This window comes from Fundulus heteroclitus, unplaced genomic scaffold, assembly GCF_011125445.2.
Source record: "Fundulus heteroclitus isolate FHET01 unplaced genomic scaffold, MU-UCD_Fhet_4.1 scaffold_314, whole genome shotgun sequence".
NCBI lineage: Eukaryota > Metazoa > Chordata > Actinopteri > Cyprinodontiformes > Fundulidae > Fundulus > Fundulus heteroclitus.
The window spans coordinates 55,001-67,532 of NW_023396724.1; the positions used below are offsets into that span (position 1 = coordinate 55,001).

General features: G+C 39.7%; 1 protein-coding gene and 1 long non-coding RNA gene across 2 annotated transcripts in view; one reads left to right on the top strand and one right to left on the bottom strand.

Moving 5' to 3' along the window:
* The window catches only part of LOC105922498 (V-type proton ATPase subunit B, brain isoform), a 75,787-nt gene that overhangs the window by 4,888 nt on the left and 58,367 nt on the right, over positions 1–12,532 (top strand). The window lies entirely within an intron of this gene.
* On the bottom strand, positions 6,434–7,083 carry LOC118559538. Its single transcript, XR_004928920.1, has 3 exons — positions 7,033–7,083; positions 6,722–6,960; positions 6,434–6,649 (listed from the first exon to the last, which is right to left on the bottom strand). It is a non-coding gene; the product is annotated as an uncharacterized LOC118559538 (long non-coding RNA).

Below are 12,532 nucleotides of genomic sequence, written 5' to 3' on the forward strand. Positions count from 1 at the left end.
TGTATATCATATTTTAGCAGCAAAGCAGTTCAAAGTGCGTTACATCATGAAAACATCATAAACATCAAAACGGTCACCGGTTGTGAGACCAGTTACAACCATTTTATCAGGTGAAAACTTCACACCAAATATCAAATCACACATCAAATATGTTGGCCAGTGTTCCTGTTATTATGGGTATTTTACATCCTTTCTTTTCACATTTAAATGATTGAGCTGTGTTATGTGGTCTATAATGAGCAGTGCTTTTGGTCTGAATTCCTCGCTATTGCTGTCCCACCGCCTGTCTTTTGCCCCTGTTCTGAGGTATGTCTAAGACTCATTTGGGTGCATTCTCTTTAAATGCACATTAGGCATTTCACACTTCGCCCCCTTCCAGGTTACAGAGCGTTCCACACCACCTCATTTGGCCATTTTTGTAGTATGCTTTGGATGGTGTAATGAATTGTGTGGGTTAATACACCCAACAACTGAACATTTTGACTTATCCACTTGTAGCTTTGGCATTCTAGAGCTTGGACTACAAAATTAAAGATTCATGAAATTTGTTATCTGGAAGTCACTGACCTTATTCAGCAGTTCCACACCAAATACTATGCTGCTATTGTTGAATGTTATTGTTCAAAAATCATAATGGGGAATAGAGAAAACTGAATGGATTGATAAATGTATAGTAATAATAATAATAATAATAATAATGACTGAAGAAGAAGAATATAAAGATATTTGCACAGTACCTAGAGAGACTAAGGTCACCTTTTCTGCCCTCTTGGGGACTCCAAGTACGCAACAAAATGTATTTAAGGGCTAAAAAAGGATTTTGCATATGTTCCATTTTAGCCAACTACACTGCTGCCTCCTCTCAATTTCAAAGCACAGTATAATTTAACTCTAAAGAAAGCCATCGTCCTCCATATGTAATGGATGACAATTTGATCGGCATCAAAAACTGAAGTCTTTATCGGCCATTAAGGGGCACGAGGCGCTGAATCATTTATTATTCCATCACAGGACCAACACAAAGCCATCCGTACACATCCTGAATGGACATTCAGCGAATAGAGGAAAAAAACAAAAACATTTACCATAATGTTGATTTCCTTTGTTTGAGATTGATAAGAACATTTCCATTATTTGATTATCAGAAACTAGTATTGGATGATAAATAGTTTCAGCACTAACATTACCATGTCTGTCAGAATGGATATCTGCTTGGTTTAATAACACTGGCTTTCCTTTTCATTTTGCCACGCCTAAATTTCCCTGAATTTTCGCAATGTGGGACAATAAAGGTATTTTTTATCTTATTTTCTGCTGCTATGTACATGGTGTTCGGTGCTTAATAACAGTCTGACAACTGCAGCTATTTTACTGTAGCACAGCACCAGCCTATAAGATCACAGTGTTGAGTTGCTTTTCCATTATTGTATTGATTTGTGAACAGTATAATAGATGAAACTAGTGAAAAGCCTTGCCGAGACAGAGCAGGAAAATAAACAAATAAGGAGACTTCTCATCAGACCTTGTCTTTTCTTTTAAGAGGCCTTTGTCTCTCTCATGTCAAATAGGACAAAAGCTATTAGCAAGCGAAATGGCTTGTCTTTGTTTTAGTGTTGCATTCTGTCATTTAGTGCTATGAAAAGGAAACGAGCAACGCACTATACTTCTTTGTGACGATTTAATTATTGGTAATAATGTAGTCATGATAAACAAATGTTTCATCTGTCATTATGAAAGTAATTTCTATAAAATTGGTGTTGAAACACCTCTGCAATTCACATTCTAATAATGCTTAAGCAGCTAGCTTGTCAGTAGAGAAAGAGAGTTCAGTGGGCGTATGCCTTTATTCTTTTTCTGAAAGGACATGAAAATGTAAGCTTTGGCTTTGACACTATTTCTGTCTATAGCATGAGGAGACACCAAACCTCGTGAATGGTATGCTTGTTTTTTTCTGAATGCTCATGATTCACTTCCTGACATTCCTCAACTTAAGAATAGGTACGGAATAGGAGGAAGTATAGCTGTATTTTGTAATTCTCAAAACCCCATTCAGAATTGCTACATCTGTCCAAAAGCTTGGATCTTGTTGTGAAGCCTTTTTTAATTTTAAATTTTTTTTTACATTCTTTATTTTTCCGTCAGCGAAACAGTGTTACAGCTTGAAAAGTTGACGTATACTCTGAACAATCGCTGTCTATTTTTTTTCCTCCCATTTATATGACCAAGCTATATACTAACTAAGAAGAGTATGGGAAAGTAAGCAGAAAAAAAATACTGAGGAAGAAAAATAATACATTTGTATTATTTTATTACATGTATATTATTTATGACCTGGTGGAAGAGAGAAAAAGAGAGAAAAAAACAAACTCACACTTGAAGAATAAAATGCACAAGTTGGCCGATTAATACCGCAACACTACAAAAACTGTCCGCTGGACTTTACATATCTAACCCATTTTCCCCAAAAGCTAATAGAAATACTCTTTTTTTTTTTTTAAGACGGATAGAGAAAGAGACTGCTTTCATTATTTGTTTAATTATATAAAAATACACAAATATAAACACAACACTTTTGGTTTTGCTCCCATTTTATTATCATCAAATCCTCTCTACTAGGCTAGTGAAACTTAACTAAACTACTAAGCAAAATGAAGATAAAAAGAAGCTAAGCTAACGAACTATACACATGCAAAAGAACACAAAAGACAAAACAAAGGTGGCTGATCATCAGAATAATTCAGTGAATCCTGGTTCTCTGTAGACCTAAGTTACAAAAACATGGAATGGAGTTAAATTAGCTTAACTAATTTAGAACAAAATTTGACACGTGTTTTAACCCATTCACAATGCAAATCCTGAGTTACCGAAAACATTATTTGAGGAAATAACATTTTAAAGAATGATTTTCTCGTTAAAAATCCGGAAACTTTATGAACGCTCGATGTTATCAATGCGATTATACCTCATCACTACAGCGAGCTAGGGGTCGCTGTAGTGATGGGGTTGCTAAAATCGGCTAATCTAAAGTTATACAAAACGTCTTTAAATCAACATTATTTTCAATTTTAATGCAGTAATAACTCTCATAGCACTATCGAATGACGGCGGAGGGAAACGAACAAGCTTTATGTTTAAAACAAGCTTAGTTGAATAACCGGAAATCGGAAGTTACCGGGGCTGATAGCATTTTGGCTTGCACATTTTCTGCACTAACTTTAAAGACTTCAGCTTTATTTTTAGCCATAATGAGAGAGCCAGATAACATAAACATTAATATCCCATAAATGTTTGAAACCCTTGTGGAGGTAACATTGTTATAACCATAAAAAACACTCGAATCACATCAGCAATGACATGGTACCAGAATGGTAGCATGAGCTACGTCCGTTAGCTCTTTTTATTTAAAAACACAATGTACGCATTACATCAGCTTTCCAGACAAACCCTTCAACTCTCCCTGCCTCAAGCCTGTCAGACCTGTCGGTGCCTCATGTGAGATCGGTCGACTTTGGCCGTCCTGTGCTGGCTTTTCAGCTCCGCGTTGTCTGGAATTAGCTACCTCTGGAGTCCGGTGAGGAAGCGAAACAAAGCTGGCATAGATGGATTTATTCACTTCGGCATCGGTTTTAAGCAGAAGTGAGAGACTTATCTTTGATTTAGCTGGCAGTTTCTCCGATGCCAGCAGGAACTGAGTTTCAGAGAGGCTAATTTTTTACTCAGCTCGTGGGTCTTTTGGGCCCCAAGAGGCCTCATGGCTGCTGGTCCAGGGCGGACTCTCCCTTTGAGAATCCCTGGAAGGAGAAGTGAAGACTGAGAGTCTTTGTCTGTGTGGATCGCAGGGCGGCTAGCTGGTCCCAGCCTCCCGTGGGCCCTGTCCTCCAGAGCAAACCCAGGAAGAAGAATGAGGAGACAGGTGTAGTCTGAAGGGATCGTCTGTGGGGAGGGGTCTGGCTCAATCGGGAATCCCTCCTGTGATGGGCTATCTCAGCAAACCCCTTTTGAGTTGTCCTCCGGTTACATGGTCAGAATTCAATCTGACTTAGTTTTTCTCATCATGGCTTTAATATCATGGCACAACACCAGTCTTAATCTGTGATAGGGAGCACTTCTCTTTTGCTGAGATAATCCATCCCACCTCACAGGTGTGCCATATCATATATATGGGGGGTCTGGGGACTCAAACAACCAGTCAGTATCTGGTGTGACCACCACTTGCCTCACGCAGGCAAATGGTGGTCACTTCTCCTTTGCATAGGGTTGATCAGGTTGTCAATTGTGGCTTGTGGAATGTTGGCCCACTCCTCTTCAATGGCAGTGCGAAGTTGTTGGATATTGGCAGGAACTGGTACACGCTCTCGTATACGCCGATCCAGAACATCCCAAACATGCTCAATGGGTGACATGTCCAGTGAGTATGCCAGCCATGCATGAACTGGGACGTTTTCAGCTTCCAAGAATTGTGTACAGATACTTGCAATATGGGGCCGTGCATTATCCTGCTGCAACATGAGGTGATGTAAACCGGGATTCATCCGTGAAGAGAACACCTCTCCAATGTGCCAGCGAATGTGAGCATTTGCCCACTCAACTCGGTTACGACGACGAACTGGAGTCAGGTGGAGACCCTGATGAGGGCGACGAGCATGCAGATGAGCTTCCCTGAGACGGTTTCTGACAGTTTGTGCAGAAATTCTTTGGTTATGTAAGCCGATTGTTTCAGCAGCTGTCCGAGTGGCTGGTCTCAGACAATCTTGGAGGTGAACATGCTGGATATTGAGGTCCTGGGCTGGTGTGGTTACACGTGGTCTGCGGTTGTGAGGCTGGTTAGACATACTGCCAAATTCTCTGAAACGCCTTTGGAGACAGCTTATAATAGAAAAATGAACATTCAATACACGAGCGACAGCTCTGGTTTACATTTCTGCTGTCAGCATGCCAATTGCAAGTTCTCCATCGCTGCAACGGATTTCCGTCATTTTGGAAATAAGTGCAAATTGTTCTTTCTAGCATTTTTTTTTCAAGGTTTTAAACTGAAGCTGCTCTCAACCAATGAAACCTGGCAGAGCCGGGACATTAGCCAATCAGAGAGTACGGCGGGTCTTTGCAAAACAAACATCCACCAGTCTCGCATGTATCAGCGTTGAATCATATTAACTTTTGGAGGAGCGTCTCAAACTGCCCACAGATGCTATGAATGAAAGTAGCAGTGGTGAAAGGTTTTCTTTGAATTTATGAACTAGCTGGTAAAGTTCAGCGGATTAAACATCTGACAACAACTTCCCTTGGTAAGCGTGTCTGTCGCTGCTCCTGCAGTTAATTAATCAGTTATTTCCACCTTTGGCCATGTCACCTCCCCCGCTTCCCGTAACTTAGCTGATAAACGCGGCGACCAACCAGGGATCTCCTCATTAATCACTATTATGTTTTATTTAAAACTCAGAGTAACGCACTAGCTCAGGCTAATTTAGCATCACGTGCTTTTCTTTCTTTCTTTCTTTCTTTTTTTTTTTTTTTAAGAAGGGTCGGAATGTAAAACAATGTCCCACATTTGACTGGGTCCGATTTGGAAAAAGTAAAACAATAAAATAAATTCCGCCTGCGCTTTTTTGAACCACTGAAGGGAAAGCTGCAGTGAGAGCGGCTGTCAGTCAATAAATAAGCAGCAGCTTCCACCTGATGAGCCGCTGCGCACCAGGACACTCCTTAAATGATGAGGATTTAGATGCTGGTGACTCTCCAGCAGTCAGTGAGCGAGAGGCGGGGACACAGGGTCCATCCTGGGCAGGTTTCCTGTCACAGGGCTAAAAGTTAGCAGTTTTATTACACTTGAAAATAGTTAAGTGATGTCTTTTTATAAACTCAGGAGCTGTGATAATTAATTGCTGTGCAATAACGGGCAAAGCAGAGACTGATTATTATAATGTGAGATCTGTGTTAAATTAAAATGTATGACTTCATCACAGTGTTGGTTATGTGTCCTGCTTTGTCCCAGGTTGTGGTTGGCCTTGTATGAGGGAAGAGAGCTGAAACTGTAGTGGACTGTGGACCATTTTGGCAAAAGTGTGAAGAAAGAACTTGATGCTGCAAATATGAAAGTTAACCAGGTGATGTTCTGGATGTGGAAAGCGAAGGAGAGGATGTAGAGGGCTGTCAAGGATTATGTCAAGGCGCTGAAGCTGAAAGGTGGGACAGAGACAGGAATGGTCATTGCATATTTTAAAACTACCAGATTTGGTTAAAGTTGACTGCACAATAAGCGAATGAGGTAACTAATGTGGCATTATGTCCACGGTCCCGGGAATATATGGGCTGACTCGAAAAAAAATTTCAGTCACACTGATTATTTTTGCTTTAACCCCTGGTCTAATCAGCATCTTGATATGGCACACCTGTGAGATATGATGGATTATCTCACTATCACAGATTTAGACTAGTTTGTGAACAATATTTGAGGGAAATGGTGATATTGTGTATGTGGAAAAAGTTTTAGATTATTGAGTTCATGTTTCGGACGTATTTGGCCCACATGCAGAGAGACACCTGGGACAACAATGAGCAGTTCAAAGGTTTTATTTACAGGAGCGGAGTTGGCTGATCACAGAATTTAAGTATCTGGGTTCAAGGCTGAACGGAGCCGGGGTGAGACGATCTTGGGAGAAAAACAAGAAGTTTAGGCTGGGTTGCGTGAGGGAAATAACGGACTGTGGGGCGGGGCGCTTACCACAAGGCTCGGGGACCGGACCGGGGGAAGTGGAGCGGAGGAGGAACTTAGCGCTTTCTGCTCTGATGGAGGTTGGTGACTGAGCGACGGTGAGCTGTAGGAGCAAGGGGAGGTCCGAGCAGCGCCCGAGGTGGTCGAGGACAGCCGGTGGAATCTGGTGAGTCAGACTGACTGGTTTTCCTCTGAAGTCTGGCAAGACAAGTGCATAAGCGCCACGGCTGGATCAAGGCACGGGGAACCTGGGAGGACAAGAGGCACTGATTAGATGCGAGCATATAATCGTTGACAGACGGTGGCCACACAAGCATAACCACTGATGCTAACACTCTGGCATCCACCGGCTGTCTGAGCGCTGCTCTTATTGCCTTCCAGCGCTGACTCGCCGAACGAGCCGCAGGTGTGCGCGCCCCCCGCCCCACCGTCAGCTGCAGTCACCTGTGGATTGTAGAGCAGAGGGGGGACCGCGCCAGCAGAGAACTTGCCATGGTGCGTTGTCTGCTAAGTTTGGACGGATGATAGGAGACTGAGCGTAGCGAGATAGAGAGAGAGAGAGAGAGAGAGGAGTAGAGAGGAGTATAGATATAGTATATAGAGGAATTATTGATCATGATTATATATCTGTATATATATATATATTGTATATATTAATATATATATGTGTAATATATATATATTATATGTTGTTACTATATATATAGGTATATATAATATCTGGATATATATATATAGTATATTATATATTATATTATATTATATATATATTATATATATGTGTATACTATTATTAGGATTATCTTCTATCTATATCTCTATATATATTATATCTATCTATCTTATTATATCTCTTCTCTATGTAATGTGTCTCATCGTCATATGTGTCTAGTCTCTCTCTTATCTCCTTATCTAATATCATCTATATAATATATATATAGTTGATATTATAAATGGGCCATGGGCCAATTTGGACAGGAAAAGTTGGGCCTTGAGGTCAAAAAGGTTAAGAAACCCTGATTCAGACCAAGAAAAGAGGTAGAGTTCCATCTCTTCAGATCTTCTTTAATTTCTTTCAAGAGGGGGCCATAATTTATTACGGTGAGCTGAGAGATGTCATTTGGCTAGTGTATACCCAAGTTTTTCAATGATGATTGGTCTTAGTTGAGCTGAAATCTATCACGGAGAGGCATTGGGGGTGAATAATTAAAGGCCAATAATTGAGTCTTTTGTAAATTTAATTTATAACCAGAATAACTGGTTAACAAGAAATTTCTGTAAAAGGGCCAATAATTCTGAAAATGTATTCTAGGGTTCACTCAATTATATTAAAATATCATCTGCATATAAAGCCACTCGGTGGTCCTCTCCGTTTATCCTGATGCCCCTGATACAATCCGTTTGCCTCAGTCATTGAGCAAGGGGTTCAATAAAGAGGGCAAATAGCAAAGGGAAGAGAGTGCAACCCTGTCGTGATCTGCATTGAAGAAAAATAGTGTTAGTGAGAACCTTTTATCTTTATTTTAGCTGAAGGTCTGCTATAGAGGATACGTATATTCGTGGAAATCTTTAGGTGAATACCAAATCGATCAAGAACCTTGTACAAGAAAACCCAACTGACTGAGTCAAAGGCTTTTTCAGCATCGAGACTTACCAGAAATACTGTAATGGTCTCGCTATGGTGTCTTCTACCAAAACTAACCATCAGCCAAACTCCTTTCACACGAGTCAGGATTACTTAGTTCCTCCTTTATTTTTACGTACAATGGAGTGAAGCTGCCAAAAAGCCCAAACAATTCAGGATGAGCTCAGAACAGCTAACAGAAGTGCTTTTCATACAGTTGCATACATTGAAAGTACAAAAACAATGCAACTTCAGGATGCTACCTTAACAATGAGCAGCAATGCTACGTAGCAACCTAACAAATGTTAACAGCCTGCTAATTAGCAATGACGTAGCAAATAATTGAATTGCCCACGTGTGTCTCCAGAACCAATTAAACATAAATTCAATAGACAACTTACTTTATTTCTAATTTGTTAACATAAACGCTCATTTTGAAGCATAAGCTGCTACTTACAGGCATTGCGTCGAAAAACTTGACCTGGAATGCGGCGTTCATAACAAACACATCTTTTCATTTGCTCTACCGCTAGCAAACAAAACGTACTGACTAAACATGAAAGTAAAACATTTCCCTAAAAGTCCAGTAGATAGCAGCAATGCGCCATGCAAAATAAAACACCCACACTTTACAAATACTGTTATTTTATTTTGTCCTATATGATTTATAATATGTAAGAAGCTTGTAATATTATTGTATGTTTGTCTATTTAAAATAAAACCAGCTTGGTCAAGATGCAGAAGCACCAACTCACTCTCCCAAAACACAAACAAAATATAATGAACAATAGTGAACAACATTAATGTTATTATTGTGTGAACCAAATATAACTAGTGTTTCCAGAAGCACACATTCATCCAGTAATCTGTTCTACATTAGTTGGTAATAGCGGGTGATCTGTTGCTGCTATATTTAGCGACTTTTCAGAGTCCTCTAGTAACCTTTTTTAAAAAGCTACTGGCAACAAGTCTAGCAATTTTTTCTATGTTAATGGTGACTTTACGAGAAAGTACAAATCGTTCTGGACTCACTGTAATGAGGCAGCAGCACGAGCTGCCATAAGCCCATTCTTCCTTCAGCGCTGTCTCACAGGCACACCACAGCTGCGGCTGCTTTGTTAAGCCCTGCATGCAGTCAGAGCAGAGAGGAGACCCACACTACGCCGTTTTCAAATGAATCATGCATGAACAAAGTTGCTGGTGATATTGCCCTAGATTACTGAAACTGCCGCAAATTCCCTGAATTTGATTCACACACAGCTTCAATCACCTATTCACCTTGTTTACTTTGCGTGCCTCTGATAACTGTCTTTTTGGGACAATTTGTTTTATAAGGTGTAGATTCAGGCAATGTTTTAACATTTATAAAGTGTTTCATAAAGGGCATTTGTAGTTTCAAACACATTAAATCACTTTTTAAATCACTTTTATTATTTCAAATGAAATAAAACAACCATTTGAAGTCTAACCCACTATAATCTAAACTGAGCGAGCAGAAAACTGACTTTAGAACAAGGTTTGATTTAGCCAACATCAATAACTCCCCAGAGAAAGGTTTAAACTTTTAGATAAAAAAAAAGTTGTTCATTAACTTCAAAGTTGTGAATGATTGCACTGTCTCCATATCGTCACAGGTACTGACTGCTGTCTGTTTTTTTGACTCAAACATTTAAATCTAATCAGATGCTAAGGACTATTTGCTTGCTTTTTTAGCTTCTCAATGTCGTGTGAAGCACTTTGGGGGTCCTTTGAGGAAGTCTTTTTGGTGTGTTCAACTATTTGAAAACATAATGTTTTGTGTGACCGTGTGTTATGTGTGCATCTATGTGAATTCTGAGCCAGTGTATTACAAAAATCTTACAATGGTAAGATTATTATGATAAAGACTTTTGACTCTTGATATCTGAGAATGTTTAAAAGGGAAATGGAAGCAAAAGGTGGTGCTTTGTGTTAGATTAAACTCTATTGTGTTTCCAATGCAAGCTCCTTCTTTATGTTTAAATCTGAATCTTTAGTCCCCTCTTTTTAAAAAGGGGGAGTTGGTTAATATTTAGCAAAATAGTCCTGGCTTGTCATAGTATGAGTATCAATATACAGTTAAGGTGTTACAGATGTTCTGCTGCTGGGATGTGAAGAGAGAGAGAAATGTGCGGTCTTGAGTTCCAGAGTTTCAGGAATATTTTGGCCCATCTTTGTTGCTAGTTCTTGATGTTGTCTGAGTTTAACAGGAAATTATGAATTGCAAAGAGTGGTGACATGTGGATTTCAGTTATCTGTTTGTTCCTTGTGTTTCTTCGTTATTTGCATGTGCTCATTTGCAGTGGTGATGAGGCAACTTTTAGGCAGTAGGCATTCCCATGTCTAGTTTGATGGTGGGAATCCCTTGAAGTAGAGGCTAAGATGTGATTGTAAAGTTACACATCACGGCACCCACTGCTTTGTGTTGTTCATTGATTGCCAGAACAACGATGCGCTCCCATCTTCATCCCAGCACCTAGTCCCCCCTCTCCCTTTGGGTCTCTCCCTCTTTCACTGGGGAAACTGATTTGTGTTGGAATGCTCTGTGCCTCTTTTCTTTGCCACTTGAATGGGCTCTTTAGTATTTCACACCAAGCTGTCCTTCAGGGTGTGAGGTCAGGCTACCAAAACAGCTTCTAGTGGCGGATTAGAACCAATTAACATCTTTGTACACAAAGGACCCTGGCAGCTGAACAGGCTGGAGGGTGACCCACACTGCTGTTGGATGCCAAGCCAGAGAACCGCTGCACTTGAGCTGAAATAGCAAAAGAGGGGTGGAGAAAGTTTTCCAAACCTATTGAGAAATGTTGCTCCTTCACACCCCATGAACATATAGCCCATTGAGCACTCGTTACCTTGTAAAACTAAAGCGCAAACCACGTACTTAGCCGTTACAATATATATATAAGTGGGTACCTTGAACTATTGCTTTTTTTTCCCCAAATGAAAATAAAAAAAACTGTATGGGCTGTTTTTTACAGAATCATGAGGATTAGGTGGAGATTTTCTTGTTATCTGGCCTTAATCTATTCGGATACAATTTCCAAAAACAGTTTTTTTCTGTTAAGAAAGGCTGCTTTTGTGCAGACCTCCAGCCATATATACTCTTGGAAGTTCTATTTGTAGTGCTTGTTTAAGAGTGACCCTGGTCACAAATGTTATATGCAGGTAATCAAATCCACATTTTCATTATGGGCACTTTTCTTTTTATTGGCTACCTGTCATTTAAAACTATCTAATTTAAATACATTGTTTTTTGCAAATTACATAAGTGAAGGTATTGGTGTCTTCATTTAGCTGTATTTACATTAAAATGGCTATTCCAGTATTAATGCCTGGCCTGTTTTTCACAGATTCTATATCAGTAGTAAGTTCTGTCTGACAGGCATGTTCCTGTCTTCCCAACAGTCTACCAAATTTAAGATGACACACGCACATTTCTGTTCAGAAGTTTATATATATAAATTTAGGCAAAAGTGGCATTTATTTGGAAGAGCTGGATGCACAAGTTTGAATTTGTTTTAGATATGTTCTCTTGAATCAAAGAGAATCAATAGTCAAGAATATTTTATTTGTCACCATGTGTTACCGTGGCGAAATTTCTCTTTGGCTACTCTGGTTCACATTACAGTTCACATACACATAATGAAAGCAAAAACTGCCAAAAAGGCAATGAGCAAGGGTTACATTTTTATTTATTTATTTATTTATTTATTTTAGCATTCAGGAAAGTCAAAGATAACAGACAATGAGGTAGTAGGGTGCTTATTGAACAATGATGATTGAGGCTTCATTTACAAAAATGTGCATTTAATTATTCTGAGATGATAGTGTGCAAGTAGGCAGTAATATTAAGGTGAGTGTAACGTATGACCGGCTAGTAACAGTGGGGCTTATTTAAAGCGTTGGACTGCAGTCTCCCATCAGGGGGAACAAGCTGTTTCTAAGTTTGTTAGCTAGGAGTGGTGATAACACAAGTGAAAACACAAAAACAAACAAAAAAGCTGGGAACACCTCGGCTACTGTCCCTGCGCCGCTATGATGAATATCCTCATTGGGTCAAAATTAGACGTACATACAGGGTCATAAATACTTACCTGACTCCGCCAGATAGATTTGCTCCGCATATCCATCTGGAAACCTTCCGTTGAAGTAATTTTGGGAAGGGGCGAAAATAC